The following is a 20,252-nucleotide window of genomic DNA, read 5'->3' as shown; positions in this document are numbered from 1 at the left end:
GGGGGGGAGGGCATGGGGGACTTTTGGGATAGCATTGGAAATGTAAATGAAGAAAATACCTAATTTAAAAAAAAGAAAAAAAGAAAAATCTAAACCTACACTACTGATATCCAATTCAACCCATACTTTTGAAGTTAGCATATCTCTATTCATTTTTATATCTCAATAAAATTCCATTATATTTATTAAACAGATTTTTACGGACAATTCATTTATTTCTGGACATTTTACTTTTAGAGAAAGACCCGTTGTGATTTTCATTATGGAAGTTTAGTATATTAAAGAATCTCTACACCATATTCTTATCATCATTTATTTTACATTTTTCTGATAAATAATTAATTAGAGAAGATAAAAACACAATTCAGTTTTAATTTACATTTTTCTCTTTTATTGGATATTTTCTATATTTACATTTCAAATAGTATCCCCTTTCCTGGTTTCCCCCAGAAAACCCCTATTCCATCCCCTCTCCCCCTGTTCCCCAACCCTCCCACTCCCATTTCCAGTTCTGGCATTCCCCTATGGGGTATGAAGCCTTAAGAGGACCAAGGGCCTGTCCTCCCAATGCAACAAATTGTTTTTCTTAATATCTCTTAATATCAATGGACTCAATTCTGCAATAAAAAGATGTACATAAGAGACTGGATATGTAAACAGGACCCAATATTTTGCTGCATACAGGAAATACACCTCAGTGACAAAGACAGACTCTACCTCAGAGTAGTAGGCTGGAAAACAATTCTCCAAGCAAATGGTCCCAAGAAACAAGATGGAGTAGCCATTCTAATATCAAATAAAATAGACTTTCAACCTAAATTTATCAAAAAAGATAAGGAAGAACACTTCATACTAATTAAATTAAAAATCTACTAAAAAGAATTCTCTACTCTGAACATCTAGGCTTCTAATGCAAGGGTGCCAACATTCATAAAAGAAACTTTACTAAAGCTCAAAGCACACATTGTATCACACACAATAATAGTGGGACACTTCAACACCCCACTCTCAGCAATGGACAGATCATGGAAAGAGAAACTAAATAGAGGCACAATGAATCTAACAGACATTATGAATCAAACGGCTTTAACAGATATCTATCAAGCATTTTGTCCTAAAGCAAAAGAATGTACATTCTTCTCAGCATTTCATGGTACCTTCTCCAAAACTGACCATATAATAGGTCATAAAACAGACCTTAATAGATACAAGAAGATTGAAATAATCCCATGCATCCTATAAGATTCCCATGTACTAAGGTTAGTCTTCAATAACAAAATAAACAATAGAAAGCCCACATACACATGGAAGCTGAACAACACTCTACTCAATGATAACTTGGTCAAGGAAAAAATAAGGAAAGAAATTAAAGACTTTTTGGAATTTAATGAAAATGAAGCCACAACACAGCCAAACTTATGGGACACAATTAAAACCCATAGCTCTGAGTTTCTACAAAAAGTAACTGGAGAGAGCAAACACTAGCAGCTTGATAGAACATCTGAACGTTCTATAACAAAAAGAAGCATAACACAAGAAATTTTCAAACTTGGGGCTGAAATAAACCAAGTAAAATCCAAAAGAACTATACAAAGAATCAACCAGAGCAGGAGCTGGTTCTTTGAGAAAATCAAAGAATAGAGAAACCCTTAGCCAGACTAACCAGAGGGCACAGAGACAGTACACTAATTAACAAAATCGGAAATGAAAAGGGAGACATAACAAGAAACCAAGGAAATCCAAAAAATTATCAGATTCTACTACACAAGCGGGTACTAAACAAAACTGGAAAATCTGGAAAAAATGGACAATTTTCTAGACAGATACCAGGTACCAAAGTTAGATCAGGATCAGATTAATGATCTAAACACTCCCATATCCCCTAAAGAAATATAAACAGTTATTAGTATTCTCCCAAACAAACATACAAAAAAGAAAAATCCCAGGACCAGATGGGTTTAGTGAAAAGTCTTATCAAATCGTCTAAGAAGAACTAATACCAATACTCCTCAAACTATAAAATAAAATAGAACAAACCCAATTTGTTCTATAGAAGGTACCTTTTGTTCTTTGGAGCCACAATTACTCTGAATCCTAAACCACACAAAGACCCAATAAAGAAAGAGAACTTCAGACCAATTTCCCTTATGAATATCTATGCAAAATTACTCAACTAAATTCTCGCTATCCAAATCCAAGAACACATCAAAATGATCATCCATGGTAAGCTTCATCCCATGGATGCAGGGATGGTTCAATATACAGAAACCCATCAAGTTAATCCACTATATAAACAAACTCAAAGAAAAAAACCATATGATCATTTCATTAGATTCAGAGAAACCATTTGACAAAATCTAATACCACTTCATGATAAAAGTCTTGGAAAGATCAGGAATTCAAGGCCAATACCTAAACATAGTAAAAAGCAATGTACAGCAAAACAGAAGCCCACATCAAATTAAATTGAGAGAAACTAGAAGAAGTCCCACTAAAATCAGGGACTAGACAAGGCTGCCTCCTTTCTCCCTATATATTCAACATAGTACTTGAAGTCCCAACTAGAGGAATTGGACAACAAAAGGAGGTCAAAGGGATACAAACTTGAAAGAAGTCAAAATATCACTATTTATAGATGATATGATAGTCTAATTTACATTTTTCTAATGGTTAAGTATGTTGAGCAACTTTGATAGTTATTTGTAATCTTTTCATTGTCTCTTGAAACCATTAGGATTTTTTTTTCATTACATTTTATGTGTGAGCAACTGGGGTGGGGTCAAAAATGTCATAGCATGCATGCAATGATCAACAAACAGCCCTCAGAAATTTTTCCTGTCTTTCAACACCTACATGAATTCTAGCAATCAAATTAAGTTCACCAAGGTTATTCAAAAACAGCATTATATATTGAGCCATCACCCCAGACATTGATTAACTTTTGGTATAATTTAAGGGATTCTTAATATATATTAGATATCTTGTCCTTTACTTTAAGCAGAAGACCTAACATAAGTCAATTGCTTATATATATAAAATATCTTCTTGGTCTTTTACTATATTTTGTCCATAAATTCACAATCAATAAATAATACACTGTTAGGACAATTATGTGACAGAAGAGATCATGAAGAAAATAAAAAATTCCTAAATGAACCAAATTGAAAATAAAATACACCATATAGACAGTACTAGGATGAATGTTCATTTTATCAAATAACTATGTCAAAGATATCAGATGTTATTTAATATTAAATGATCAGAACTAAATACCTAGTCCTGTAGCACACCGATTGAGCAGTTCATATATAGGAATGTATATTTAAATATAAATGAATATAAGCATATATCAATTAATGAAAAAAGAAAGTGAATTTGCAAAATAGCCAGGAGGATAAAAAGAGAGCATTTGAAGGGAAGACAAAAAAATATACCTATATTATAATTTGAAAACAGAAAATATTAAAATATTTCAAGGATCTTTCATGGATGTAGAAAGGGAGAAAAGAGGTACGTAGTGTCAATAAATATGGTCTAAGCACATTATATACATACTTGGGAAGAACATAGTGAATCCACTTATCTATTTAATATATACTAGTGTATTAATTGAAATTTCAAGGCCAGGCATGGTGGTGCATGCCTTTAATCCCAGCACTCGGGAGACAGAGGCAGGCGGGAAATTTCACAAATATTCAAGTGTTCTCTAATAATGTAATGACAAATCATCACTTGAGATGGCTTAAAGCACACATTTTATCTTAAAATATATATTTATCAAAATGTAAGTTGATGTTTATCTATAAATATTAATTGAAAGGAAATTTCCAACATATAGAAGTTTTAATCAAACCATGTCCTAGATTCCCTTTTGTCACATAGGGGGAACTATTTTTATTAGTAGAAATATTCAGAGTAACATCAAATTCTCATTTTTAAAGTAACAAGTCATAAATGTATTATAGTATTAGTCATAAATGTATTATAGTATTAGTAGTGTTTATAAGTATTAAGAAAATGACAAATTCAACTAAATTTCGAGACATGAAACTTTCAATGATTTTTTAGCATTATGTATTCTAAAGAAAAATATAGCTAATCAATGAACATCAAACTTTCTTCATTTTCCTAATTAACATCAAATAAATGCTACCAGGCTCTACCTCTTACAGTTCTGTTGGATTTTGATAGTTTCACACTAAAGATCTGGAGACTGAGTACTAAAAACATGGCTATTTCAGGGACAATTAAAAACCATTCAGAGCAAGTATTGTTGGGTTTATGTGAACCACATTGGTTCTCTGACCCTATTTCCATTATCTAATGATTTACAGGAATTAATTACATGGTTATAAAGTTCTCTCACATGATTCCTTCTACATAAAAAATTTGAGACTTTGGTGTAATGAAATCAATAAAGGAGATGGTTTATGTTATAATAATAAGTTAATGTTAACTTAATCAAATGAACATTGAAGAAACATCTGTAAAACAAGTTGTAGTGGCTATTCCTGGTTGTCAACTTGACTATATTTGGAATGAACTACAATCCAGAATTGGAAGGCTCACCAGTGACCCTTATCTGGAGGCTTGGAGAAAGAAGTTTCCAGTTGGTATGGAGATCTTGAGGCATAGTGGCTATGGATTCCAGAAGATTAATTCTCCGAGTTCAAGGTCATCTGGGATCCACCTTTCATCTGGGATTAAAGGTGTGGTGGAACACACCTTTAATCTGGGCTACACCTTCTGCTGGAGACAATATAAGGACATTGGAAGAAGGGAGTCTTGCACTTGCTCCTTTGCCTGCTTGCTGTGTGAGACAGAGTAACTGCTAGATCCTTGGAGTTCCATTCACAGCTACTACTGAATCATTGTTGGGAATTGGGCCGCAGACTATAAGTCATCAATAAATTCCTTTACTATATAGAGACTATCCATAAATTCTGTGACTCTAGAGAACCCTGACTAATACAGATGTCTTGTTTACTACTTGTTTACTATCTCCTCCTCTCGATTCTCTGCAGATGTAAAGCAAGTCCCAAGCATCTTCTATATTTATTGGATGAATCTGAGAGGGAAAGGTGAAATTCTAAATAACAAGTGCTCCTAAAAAGACTACCTATAAGAGTTCATCCTTTTGACATTGAAATATGATGTTGTCATCTACAAACATGTCCTGTTAAACTCACAGCTAGCCTGGGACTAGCCAGAGAAAGTCACAGAAGGGGCATCTTGCTATTGCTCATGTCTTTAGTCCCTGAAATGCTCCCAGTTTGCCTTAGCATCTCCTGTCTGCTCAGTCGTCATCTTAATGTTAAGGTGATGACTTACCTATCTTCAGATTCCCTTAGTTATACTGTCTGTGGTCTATAGCTACACAGCGCAAAATATATATTTAGAAGGAAAAATTAAAATTGACAAATTAAGAACAAATCTAAGTTTTCTCAAATCAAGTTAATTTTTTATACTTTTTCAAATTTTTGTTTAGCATATCATTACTCTTACTAATCTGAATTTGAAATATTAAGAACTCATTTTTTTTAAGATTTATTTATATTATGTGGTTGCTGGGAATTGAACTCAGGACCTCTGGAAGAACAGACAGTGCTCTTAACCTCTGAGTCATCTCTCCAAAAGCTTTCTTTTCTCCATCTTGATCACAGGAATAATACCTACTGTTGCATCATTTGAATGCTTGCTTTGTATCACATGGATTCTAAGATGACTGAGTAAGAAGAGTTAACAGAACTACTGTTAAGCCAGCTATCAACATATTGCCCCTTTTTCATCAGTAACTGACTAAATTTTCAGTTAGCTACACAGAATTGAGAAATTCTAATATTCATTGCTTACATATATAACATACATATACAGAGACAATATGCATCAGGAATATTTCTGTATTATTTACAATATTATTTTGATAAAAAGCAAGAACAAAACAACAATAAGCATCCTTAACTTACATATTTTATATCTTACTCAGTGTAAGTGGTAGGCACCATAATGAAAAAATATGTGATGCAGAGGTGGGAGGGATCGAAAAGCAGGCCATCCAGAGACTGCCCCACCTGGGGATCCACCTCATCTGCAGACCACAAACCGAGACACTACTGCCAATGCCAAGAAGCTCTTGCTGACAGGAGCCTGGTATTGGTGTATCCTGAGAGGCTTTCCCAGAGCCTGACCAATACATAAGCAGATTTACCCAGCCAGACATTGGACTGAGCTTAAGGACCACAACGGAGAAATTAGGGCAAAGAGGAGCTAAAGGGGTTTGCCACCCCATAGGAAGAACAACAGTATCAACCATCCAGACACCCCAAAGCTCCCAGTGACTAAACTACCAGCCAAAGAGTACACATGGCTACTGCTTGATATGTAGAAGAGGATTGTCTTATCTGGCATCAATGGGAAGGGAGCCCCTTGTTCCTGTGGAGGCTTGATGACCCAAGGTAAGTGAATGCTAGGAAGCTGAGGTCAGAGTAGGTGGGCAGGTGGGCAAGCACCCTCATAGAGACTGGAGACATGGAAGAGGATAGTTGATTTGTGGAGGGAAAACTGGGAAGAGGAATAACATTTGAAATATAAGTAAATAAAATTACCACTTTAAAAAGAAAAAGAAAAGCAGACCCAGACCTGATGAAAGTGACAGGTGTGAGAGAGTGCTTCATAACCCAGTAGGGTTACCAACTGATGACATAAAACCACCTGGATGTTATGTAGGTTTAAATGCTATGCAGATTCAGACTCAGCACCTAAACAAGATGTTGTCCAGCAGGGTTCCCCTGGCTCTGGTCAGTAGTGGAAGCCTGAGATAAGGACAGGTTCATTTTCTGGACTGGCCCTTCTCAAAGAACCACAGATCTGTGTTGACACAGTAGGCCCTCTAGGAGTTTGTGGTTCATGACACTGCTCCAGGCTACAATGAAGCCTAAGATCATGCAAATGTTTGCAGTTTATGCTACCTTGGTGATAACCTCAAACTTTGCTGCCTCAAGAAACCATGTTAATGGGAGTGACTTGTGTAGACAGCAGAGGCCATGTTCAAGCCTGTGGTCTTTGTAGCTGCTGAGGGTCATGAGTCATGAAATGACCAGAGACTGCATTCTCTTATGTGGCCGATATTAGCACCAAAACCCATGCAGATGTCCATGAGCACAGCAGAGTTGGTGCTGCACTATGCTAAGAACTGGCAACACCCCTTATCAGACAATTATAGGTAACTTGAGCAAATGGTTTGTGGAATGGATAGGCTCATCCTCCCTTGGAGGGCTAGCCACTACGAATTTGAAAATGCTCCTATAATTAAAAGGGATATCATAAACTTGTATATATAATTTTTCTTTTCTTATTTTGATTTTTTTCTTTTTCTCCTTTTTTCCTATCTTCTTTTATTTGACAGGATGGAGAAGTTCACAGGGGAAATGAGGCAGACATGGGAGGATTGGGAGGTGAATACCATCTGGGAAAATGATATGAGATTCCCAAATAATAAATGGAAAGGAAAAATATTTTTAAAAAAAAAACTATTGCTTCTGTTGGCCAGATATACCAACAGATGGGTCAATACCGATGAGACTGTATCAAATTCTCTTGTACTATGTTCTGAATAGTGTGGAAGAGAAGGTGGTTATCTTTTCTACCCAACAGAATGGAATGCAGAACAATAAATGGAATGCAGAATCATTTAATGATAAGAGCATGAATTCAACAACTAAACATTTAACTGTTAGAATTGCCTCAACGGCTATATGAATAAAGAGTGTTGTTTTGTACTAGTCTTCCTTTGTTTATAGAAATTTGAATGCCAGAGAGAAGAATGTAGAGAATCCAGCACACATTTCACCTCTGTTGTGAACAGCTTCCATTGTGAGTCAAGTATTCATTCAAAACACACCTGGTGTGAGGTTTTGTTTTTACACTGAAACTAACATCATCAAAGGTATGCATAAAAATTATGAGTTTCAGATTTTTTTCATTTTGATTTCATATAGTTGCATACACAATATAATAATTTGTATGTCATAAAGACAATATCAGCAAATTTCAGTTTTTATTTTTTTTATTTTTTCATTTGTAAAGATTTTGTTGCTGAATATTAATCATACACAATAATGAGATTAAGATATTTTCATACAGGTCCATATTTACCCTCTTCCTTTTCTCACACAACTAATCTGGCATTCCACCTTCTCCATCTAATTATTTTTTTCTACAACCCACACATTCAGTTGAACTCTTTATAGTTGTATTTATGCATCAGGCTCAATTTGCCAAACATCTCTTCATCAGCTAGTGAGCCAATAACAGATGCAAGAAAGGATTGTACTCAAATGCAGCAAGGCATGCCAATGATTTTATTGACACAAATCTATAACAAGTGCTAAGAAATTACTTACAAGAGTATGAATGAACTAAAATAGGTGTGTCACCAAAGAGTCCCAACCTCTCATGAGTAAAATCTTATTAAAGCTGTGTTTGGAGTTCCACATTTGGTTCACCTTCTACCTCCTCTATAGTAATCCATTTTACTCAAGACCACGAGAAACAAGGGGGCAGTGATAGAGATATTTCAACACACATATCTGCCATACAGAGTAATGAGAAGTTTGGGTCTCTGATTATTATTTTAAATAATAAATAACAGCATATTTGGAAGGTCTCATGATTATTTTTGCTTTCAGTAGAGAATATATTAAAACATAAGGGATAAATAAAGCATATGGGTCTTGAGATGGCTCAACCAGTAATGTGCCTCGCACGGATGAAAACAAGAGAAAGTGAATTTATATAGGTGTAAACACACATATACACACAAACATGAAAAGGAGTTTATGAACTAGGTAATTTTATCTAATCTGTATGCACTTGGTTAGTGACATAACCCTCAACAAGGACATCCATACCTAGTACACATACATACACACACACACACACATGTACATACACACAAAAGATATCTACAAACACATATATGCAAATTTTAAATTAATGAGTCTTGTTCAATAAGAAATTTGGCTTTAATTTTCATGCTTAATTGAAATACAGTATAGAAAATTCAGATAAAAATTTATTCATTTTATATGTATAGTATGTACATCTGGAATAATAATAGTCTTATGGTTCATGTGCTTAAAGAATTCATATCACCAAATATCATGGAAAAGACAAATACTATGACAATGACTCTTTAGGGGAATAAAACAGGAAAACACTTCCTGAGAGTCAGTTGTTCCAGGACAGAAGGTAAGTGTTAAAGCTTGAAACTGAAGTATTTCCCAAAAGCTTGTGTTCTGACAGATTAGTTTCTAGCTCATAGTACTCTGGAGAGGCAATGAAAACTTGAAAAAGCAAGGTCTCCTTGAAAGAAGTAGGCAAGTAGGAGGGTGTATTTGAAAGGCACATTAGAACTCTAGCTTCTTCCTTTTCCCACATTTCCTGGCCACAAAAGTGAGCAGCAGCATTGTGCTACCTTCAGGGTATGGAACATGAGTTTAGAGCCAAAGTGATGGGGCCTTTAAGCAATCAGGATTGAAACCTCTGAAAACATAGTTCAAGAGAAATTCTTCCTTATAGTGAATTATCTATTACAGGGGTGGTTTTGTTAGAAAATGTAAATGTGGATAATTAAAGCATCTTCAAAAATATAAGGTGGAAGTACTTGTTACACTTTAACTCGTTCTGAAGGAATAGATGCCTCAAGAATACTGTCAGTACTAATACACTTTGGATTTATAGTTCCTGAACTATCATTTTCATGCATACTTGAAAGAGAGTAAAGGAGGTAGACAGAACTGTCTACAATAAGAAATTAGAAGGGAAATAGTGTAAAAAGCTAGATGTAGTTTAGGTGTCACTGACTAGTCATATGCCTAAGTTTCAAAATTTTGTCATCTGATGTAGCATGCCTTTCATCACCCATATATCTCATCTTTGAGCAGTGTATAGTCTTCTTAGGCAAGAGGAAAATGGTCAGAGAATGGAATGGCAAGACTCAATACCAAAATGCCTTAAATGTTTATGCTCATCCCATGATATGTTCCATCTTAATGGTAAAACAATGTCACCAAATAAAATTGAAATAAAAAAAAAAATCTAACTACAGGTGAAGACGCCGAAACATGCTACAGATTAGAAGCTGTTGAGACAATTCCCCGTAAAGGAGTTTTTCAGGGAGAGTTAGACTCAGGCTCTAGCATACTTTTGCACTGGATGTAAATAGAAGCAATTTTGTTGGTCTGCCCTTTGGTCAGTCAACTATTCATTAATACGTGACTTGTGACTTATATTCTCACTGTCTTTTTTTCTGAGGTTTCCAACATGGGTATCCATTGGGTATCCAACATGACAGGGTCTAAAATGAGGTTCATTGCCTCACTTCTCTTTTTCGCTGTACAAACCTCCCTGGAAAACCCTCACTTTTGTGCAAACTCCAGGAATTATGCACCTAGCTTCATGATACCTATCTTCGGTCCTCATTTTAACTTTTCTCTCTGACTTACAAGAAATTGCTGATGTCCATTGTATCATCTAACCTGCAAGCTATACACATGAAGATTTCTGCCCAGTGTTGCTGAAGTCTCTCTCAGAAAGCTCTAGGACGAGCACCTTCTATCAGGTGCTCTTAGAAATAACTGGATTTATAGCTCACTAAGTGTTCTCTCAGAAACCTATCTTTCAAATATATCCTTGGGCTTTTTAAATTTGGATTCTGATTTTGACTTTTATTCTGCTATAATGACAGTCCTTAAAGTGATGCCTAAATCATGGCAGTTAACCTTCATGTTTGTTTGTTGAATTTTCTTCCAAGAACACAGAATATAAGAACAGTGATGAAAGATTCTTGCAAGAAATATATTCTGGGGGAATACCATTTTCTTAAACTTCCTAGATGCTAGATGTGGCCAATGAATATCTACCTATATTCTCCACATTCCAAGGTATTTTCTTAGAACATTTTGAGAGAAGCAAAATTGTCTGTATGATATCAATCTCCTAGATTCTTTGACATAATTTGGATTTCCAAGATGTTAGAAATATTATCTACAACTATCATTGTATAGAAATATATTTTCATGACACTCAAATGCTGATTAGATGGCAATTACTTTATTGGATGCTCATGTTAGAATAACATCTGAAGAATCATTTTAGCACTTGAAAAATTTACAGACTACTTAAAACTTGGCAAGTATACATTTGAAATAAACTAATCTGAGGTGAGCATGATTAAAACAAAAAAAAGACAGATGAGACCATTTAATTTATGTTCCTCTAGATATAACTAAGATTAAAATGATAAGAATAGGGCACTTAGAGAAAATTAGGCTTAGAACTTGCTTGAATGAGACTATATTGTTGAATTAAATAGCTAAAGATAAAAATTTGGATATCAGAATCAAAATAGGAAAAAATAAAAGTCTTTCTCTATTTTTTTACCAATGAGTTTCAAGCAGCTGAAATATTCCTGCCATGTTTGAGGCATTAAAAAATTACATGTTAAATGAGTAGGCAAAATAATTTCTAATGGAATAGAAATGTGTATTATGGGTAGTTGTTGGGGAAATGCTTGCTAATGTCATTGAAACATTAAGAAGATGGTGAGGGGCATTTGAAGCTGAGATTGTAGTAAGTTGATGTAATTGATCCTGAAGAATTACAAACACATTGACAAGACACAGAACAGCATTATGGAAGGATTATTTCTTTGACCAGAGTAGATGGTATCATTGGAGACATTAGAGCAATAAAGCACAGTATATTCTGCTACAGTGGGGTCAGCTCTGAGAACTCATCATTGACAGAGAATACAACTAATGAGAACCTCAACTGAGGCACTAGAGTAAATGGAGAAAAGGATCAGTGGAGATACCACCATGCTGAGAATGTTAATTTCCCCCTTTGATTTAGAATTCTAGAATGGCATGCATGCTTTCAGAAGCATGGAACACTTGAGTTAGATTGATTAAAATAAGGCAAACTAGCTACCTCTGGAGGCTGCAGAACTCTGTTTCTTCATAAATGTTTGAGTGGGGATGGATGTAGAGAAGACTCTAAATTTAAAGAATAGGCTCATAACTAAATAAATAATTGGAGGGGAGTAATTTCACTCTGTAGTAGTAAAAGTAAGTAAATACTATCAAAAAGAGGGGGATGAATAAGAGCTGAATGTATGTATTATTTAAATACTAATTTAGGAATAGTCATTAGCACATGTAAAAAGTTCTGTTCCGCCTAAATTTGTCTGAGTGGAAAATTTTCACCATCATGTAATAGCAGTGTATATTGACATAGTGGAAAACTAAAACTAACATCAATACACACCACAAAATATTAATAAGCCTACTAGATTTTTCATATAATTTTCATGTCCCTACAGCTATATAATAACTTTTGACAAATTTTAATTACTTATCAAGTATTTCTGAAGATATCAAGCATATTCTTACATATATTTCAGTAATTAATTTATAAACACATATAGGAGGGAGAAAGCACTGGTCCATATAAATCTTGTGAGAGAAAATATGTGGTTACATTATGTATGCATAATACTGAAAATCAGACAAGTGTCCCTGAATAAGAAAACCATTGTCAAAACTGGGCACAGTGCACGAAGCAGGATACTATATGACTTAGTGAGACAAGATTCTGATACACACAGCAACACTGATCATATTGATGTCGAAACTTAAGCTGAAGGACTAAAATTTGTGTGATCTTTGAGGCATGAGCAAAAGTACGACTATTCTTACAGAAGAATTATCTTCACAGTATACTTGGCCACAACTGTGTACACACAATGGATATTTCTGGAATGGATTAATTTCAAGGAAACCCATACCCCCATGACATCTATCTTGACACATGTATCTGTATTTCCAGTCCAGGCAATATTATTCAGAGGCATCATTAGGAATACACTGATTGAGAAACCAACACAGTTTAGATTCCTCTCCTTTTGTTAACACTCTTATATCCTAGGCTACACAATGTAGAGTCAAGAGATAATCTGCAGAGGTCCTCAATAGGGCAAGATGATAACCACTCCCACATGTGCTGATCCATATGAATCTGGATACCTTGGAAATAAAAGATCAAAGTGATGGTCAAGAATCAAGGCATGTATACTCCTCTCTAGTTCTCAGCCTTTATTTCTCCCCTAGATCAGATTCAGAGATTAGAATTCTCTCCCCAAATTGGACTGTAGAAATCACAATGTCATCTCTCCAAAGCTAGCGATAAAACTGGAAATTATTCTTATAGCTTTTCCACACATTTCTTTGGAAAGTTGACCACAAAAAAATTTATTTGCCTTGTTTTGTTATATGTCAAAAGTCCCTCACTCCACTGTGGAAGAAACTGTACACAGCAGTCAAGAAAAATCCTTACAAAAAAGGTGTTGATGATATATCCTTCAGCCTCTTTATATAGCATCATATTATATTATTCTAAAATGTACTATGTGTAAAGTTTGGCTATTATTCCTTAGTTAAACTAATGCATACTATGGGTGGTACTATTTAATATTTTAATCATCATTCTGGAGACTTCTATATCACATGAAAGTATACTCATACAGAATTGATAAAGCTATCACTTAGATAATAATATTTTTATTTTTAGAAATAAATTCTTCACTCTATTTTCCAAAGCCATACCATCATTTAGTAATAATACAGCAATAGGGTAAGGAAAGAAAGCCAATGAAAATTTCTGCATTTTTATGGCTTTGATAGTTTAACCTAGAGCTTTAACAGAGCTTTAATATCAGATCAGCTCATGTACAAGAAGCCTGGTTTTTACACAAAGATCTCACCAATACTGTGCTACAAAGAAGTGATGCACAGGTCCATATATACATGATTTAATTGATTTGATGTTCAAAACAGTATTAAACATGAATTAAATTTCAAAAGTATTTCTTCTGGGAGCATGGTGGTGTAACTCCTGGGAATAAGTACCAGAAGACTCTTTATTGGGTTAGAAAGGCCTTATCTCTTAATGATACTGTAGTCTCACCAAAAATAACATTGGTGACAACTGATTAAATTATGTGTCTTAGTTATATGTAACTGGATAAAATTTTTACTTCAAAATTATAAAGAAAATGAAAAGCACTCTAACATTATGTGGTAAAATCATCAATATGTTTTAAAATCTTCATTGAGAGATTGAAAAAGTGAGCTTGTAAGTTAAATTAATGACAGCAAATAAACTGAATCTTAATGTATGCATGCTCTAAAGTTTGTACAAATGAGAAAGATGCCGACTGCTCTCCTGGCTTTTTCTGTAATTATAATCACCTTTGTTTATGCAAGGTTTATTATTTCCAAATTGCTCACTGGGGGCTTGATTAAAAATGATGTGCATGCCCCTCATTCTTCAGTTCAGTAATGGTGCCTCAAAGAAGGGGGAAAATGCTTATCGTGCACCCAAATTAATTAAATTTTATAGGCTTGCTGTTCATTAAACTGCCTCTGATAGTGCAAGTCTATCCATTTTAGTTTTACTACTGGGAGATGAGAAGTGTAAGGAATGTCTGAGGAAAGGAAAATAACATTACAATGAATTAATACTGCCCACTGTGATAGAGCCACGGGCACAGTGATCAACATTACCCACATAGCAAACAGGAGAAAAAAAAAAGGCCCAAACCAGGAAACTGGTTGTTTGTTCTTGTTTTTGTTTGTTTGTTTTTTTTAAGTGTATGTTCTTTGTAACAATATTTGTTTAGAACCTTCTTCTGCACCTGCACATGCTTTCTTCCCTGGATTCCCAGAGTTCTTTTCATATCATAACATAGGTAGCAACTTCCTAATTATTGCCAATATTTCTTCCAGTTTCAAATGATAGTCATGTAAAAGAAATAAATAACATCATAAAGTAAAGTTGAATAAAAATTAAGTTCCTTATTCAGAATTAATACTCAAAACCAAATCTAGTTCCCTTTGTTGTCTTCATATAAATGTGTAGGTAGAGCACATCCTCAAGCTGTATGGTGGGTTTTTCTGCCAAATTGAATCATACATTGACTGTAAACTCTAACCAAAGACCAGGACTATTTTCAACTCAAATAGGTCTGTTAAATATGTACTATTACATCTAGATGAAGAATCAGTGAGAGCAATGTGAATGGGAGCCATAGGAATAGTTACAGGTAAAGGTATCAAAGAATCAGAAGGTATAGAACACAAATGAATATGGATGTATGATTAAGTAGATTTGATGTCAAGAGTTAGCTATGTGGATTGTTAAATATATACAGTCAAGAAGACATAAAATAATATAAATTATAATGAATAAGTTAACAAGTTATTCTCTAAATAATTGCCCATTAATTTTAAGATAGCTGTTTAAGGATTTTATCTCTTGTAAGCATTACATTTAGCATCAGCCTAACAATGCTATAAGTGGAAAGCAGTGCAGTAAATCTTTTAGGAAAACATAATATAAATTTGAGGTAAAGAAAAGCTTTTATTCTTTTTTAACTTTTTAAAATCTTATATTCAGTATAGTTCAGTGTGTGGCTTTTTTAAATTTAGGAATTGAGTTACAAAATGGACAAAATTTAAGTGTCAGCCTCATTTTCAGGCTCATTGCTTATATCAGCAGTTAGTGAGTGTCATCACAGTTCATCAATAATAGATATTTTTTCAGATAATACAACAGTTATTGAGAAACACATGATCTAACAAACTTCCAAGACACAAATACCTACAAACCTACTCACATACAGTAAATATATACAATCTATACACTATGATCATATATCTATATCCCATGTAGTAACATGACAAGTATCAGGTTCAAATTTAGAAATTCAAAAACAAAATATTGATTGTGTCAGTTTGATGACTCACCTTGCTATTAGTGTGATTCATTTCTTCTGGGTTGTGGAAATTCTCCCGTATCAATTTTGAACCACCTTGCATTCTTTGGAATAAGTGACTCTCTATGGAGTGAGTAGACTTTTGATTTGAATGATGATTCTACCACCATAAGTCATAAAATCGATTTGTGACTTCTTCTCCAACCTCTCTGATTCCATACGAACACTCTCCAGACAATCATACATGACAGTCATTTCAGCAATGGAATGAATTGCTATGTCAGCAAATCCGGGGGATCTATCCAAAGATTGCTCTGAATTAGACAGAGATTCTGCATATAAGAAATCCTTCTCTCTTATGAGAACTCAAATGAATGGAACCTTAAGACATCAGAATTCACGTTATCTTTTTGATAATTTACATGACCTCAGTTTTCTTCCTCTGAAAATCTACCTTTAAATGTGAATACAAGGGAAAGTCCTATTCAGCTCTCTCTAGCAGTTAAAGCTGCCTTTCCCCCATTCCTTCACTCACAGCACCTGTATCTTTCCTTTTTTTTTTTTTTTTTTTTTTTTCCTGTAGTGCTCTTTCCCCCAACATATTTCTATTTTACTCTTCTTGTTTCTGTGGTCACTCTACAATTTATGTTCAAAAAACAAGATTTGCTATCAGAAAGGAGATATGGATAAAATGTGTAGCATTTGTCTTTCTGGATCTGGGTTGCCTTGGGATTAAGAGAAAAACATGACAAAATACCACCAGGAGAGAACTGGTCTCCCAGGAGTGCAGATAAGCCTGTAAGCGCAGGTAAGACCACCACATCTCTTTAAATTCCTGGCCCAAAAGTGACCATCCCAGAGCTATCAGGACACAGGAAGCAAGGATCAGCTGGGAACAGGATCATTCTGGTTTCTGTCTGCACCCCAGAGCTGTACCACAGCTATCCATGCCTAAATTCCTCCCAGAGAAAACAGGTCTCCCAGAAGTACTGACACAGAGGCTTACAGGAAGGACAAGCCACAGTCAGAGACAGCCAGACAAGCAAGACCAGAAATAACAAGATGGTGAAAGATAAGGGCAAGAGCATAAGCAACAGAAACTAAGCCCACTTGGCATCATCAAAACCCAGTTCTCCCACCACAGTGAACCCTGGATACTCCAACACACCAGAAAAGCAAGATTCTGATTTAAAATCACAATGATAGAGGGCATTAAGAAGGACATAAAGAACTCCCTTAAAGAAATACAAGAGAACACAGGTAAACAGGTAGAAGATCTTAAAGAGGAAAAACACACACACACACACACACACACACACACACACACACACACACAAACCCTTAAAGAATTCCAGGAAAAAACAACCAAACAGGTGAAGGAACTGAGCAAAACCATCCTGGATCTAAAAATGTAAATAGGAACAATAAAGGAATCACAGAGGGAGAGAACCCTGAAGGTAGAAAAGCTAGGAAAGAGATTGGGAGTCATAGATGCAAGCATCATCAACAGAATAAAAGAGATACCAAATCTCAGGTGCAGATGATATGATATGAAACAACAATCAAAGAAAATGCAAAATGCAAAAAAGATCCTAACCTAAAACATCCATAAATTTCAGGACACAATGAGAAGACCAAACCTAAGGACAGTAGGCATAGAACAGAATAAAGATTCCTAACTTAAAAGGCCAGTAATATCTTCAACAAAATTATAGAAGAAAATGTCCCTAACCTAAAGAAAGAGATGCCCGTGAACATACAAGAAGCCTACCGAACTCCAAATAGATTGAACCAGAAAAGGACTTCCTCCTGTAACATAATAGTCAAAACATCAAATAAACAAAGCAAAGAAAGAATATTAAATTCAGTAAGGGATAAGGGAAAAAGGTCAAGTAACATATAAAGGTAGACATATCAGAATTATATCAGACTTCTCACTAGAGACTCTGAAATATAGAAGATCCTGGGCAGATCTCATACTGACCCTAAGAGAACACAAATGCCAGGCAAGACTTCTATAACAAGCAAAACTCTCAATTACCATACATGGAGAAACCAAGATATTCCATGACAAAACCAAATTTACACAATATTTTTCCACAAATCCTGCCCCACAATGGATAATAGATGGAAACCACCAGTACAAGGAGGGAAACTACACTCTAGAAAAAGGAAGAAAGCAATCTTCTTTCAACAAACCCAAAGGAAGATAACCACATAAGCATGAAAATAACATCAAAAATAACAGGAAACAACAATCACTATTCCTTAATATCTCTTAACATGAATGGACTCAATTTCCCAATAAAAAGACATAGACTAACAGATTGCATACAGGATAGCTGAGTAGTACTCCATTGTGTAAATGTACCACATTTTCTGTATCCATTCTTCTGTTGAGGGGCATCTGGGTTCTTTCCAGCTTCTGGCTATTATATATAAGGCTGCTATGAACATAGTGGAGTGTGTGTCCTTCTTACCGGTTGGAACATCTTCTGGATATATACCCAGGAGAGGCATTGCAGGATCCTCCAGTAGTACTATGTCCAATTTTCTGAGGAACCGCCAGACTGATTTCCAGAGTGGTTGTACCAGCTTGGAATGAAATTCCTAGGCAAATGAATGGACCTGGAGGGCATCATCCTGAGTGAGGTAACTCAATCACAAAAGAACTCACATGATATGTACTCACTGATAAGTGGATATTAGCCCAGAAACTTAAAATACCCAAGATATAAGATACAATTCGTGAAACACATGAAGCTCAGGAAGAACGAAGACCAAGGTGTGGATATTTTGCCCCTTCTTGGAATTGGGATCAAGGCATCCATGGAAGGAGCTACAGACACAGAGTTTGGAGCTGAGATGAAAGGATGGACTATCTAGAGACTGCCATACCTAGGGATCCTTCCTACAATCAGCCTCCAAACGCTGACACCATTGCATACACTAGCAAGATTTTGCTGAAAGGACCCAGATATAGCTGTCTCTTGTGAGACTATGCAGGGGCCTAGCAAACACAGAAGTGGATGCTCACAGTCAGCTATTGGATGGATCACAATGGAGGAGCTAGAGAAAGTACCCAAGGAGCTGGGAGGATCTGCAACCCTATAGGTGGAACAAAAATATGAACTAACCAGTAACCCCCAGAGCTCATGTCTCTAGCTGCATATGTATCAGAAGATGGCCTAGTTGGCCATCAGTGGAAAGAGAGGTCCAATGGTCGTGCAAACTTTATATGCCTCAATACAGGGGAATGCCAGGGCCAAGAAGTGGGAGTTGGTGGTGGGGGGAGCGTGTGGGGGACTTTTGGGATAGCATTGGAAATGTAAATGAAATAAATATCTAATAAAAAATAAAGAAATAAAAAAGAAAATATCCAAGAAGAGAGAGAGAGAGAGAGAAAATCATATCCTCACTGAGAAATAACCTAGCAGAAAACGTTTAGGAGAGACTTGATATCAGATTTTAACTTCTATTATTGGTAATACATGATTCTAAAGGTATATGTTTTCTCAAAGAGCAGAGTAAATAAATATGGGAAGTGGCTCAAAGTGACAGACAGATAAGCATTACAAAGTTTTGTTCAGATTCTATAGGTCCCTTGTACATTCGATCCATTCGAGTGTGAGCATCTGTGCATTTGTGGAGAGATGCACAGAGGAGCAGCTTCTTCACTTCCATTCTACTTCAGCAGGGTCTCTTTTAGGAATATCTGCCATAATATTTGATGCATTGTATCTCATTTGTAAAAAAAGTATTTCTCTGCTTTCCTCACTAGCTTAAATCTTTTATTTTTATTTATTTTTTTCTTTTAAAGCATTTTTTTTAGATATTTAGTATCTAGATTCTAATGAAATGCCCAGAGGCCCTCCATTTCATGATAATAATTTAAATTTAGTTTGAAAATCTCTAGCATATTCTGAACAAAGTTAATTTTAAGATAGTACTATATAAAATACTCTGTTTAATTACATTTACATTTTTTCATCTTCCCAAAATTATTTACAGAAAAACTGTGATACATAAATAATGCTGGCAAACCCAAATTTTTCTTTTATTATGTTCATCTCCCAACACTAATTTCTTATAGCTAAGAATAAGTTTATAAAATAATGAGTAAAAGGAGTAAATCTATGTTTACTATGTTCATAGCAGCCTTATTTATAATAGCCAGAAGCTGGAAACAACCCAGATGTCCCTCAACAGAGGAATGGATACAGAAAATGTGGTACATTTCCACAATGGAGTACTACTCAGATATTAAGAACAATGAATTCATGAAATTCACAGGCAAATGGATGGAACTTGAAAATATTCTGAGTGAGTATACTGGCCGGTTTTGTGTCAACTTGACACAAGTTGGAGTTACCACAGAGAAAGGAGCTTCATGTGAGAAAATGCCTCCATGAGATCC

This window comes from Mus caroli, chromosome 3, assembly GCF_900094665.2.
Source record: "Mus caroli chromosome 3, CAROLI_EIJ_v1.1, whole genome shotgun sequence".
Taxonomy (NCBI): domain Eukaryota; kingdom Metazoa; phylum Chordata; class Mammalia; order Rodentia; family Muridae; genus Mus; species Mus caroli.
The sequence above is the reverse complement of the archived record's forward strand: the minus strand, read 5'-3'. Positions refer to the sequence as shown.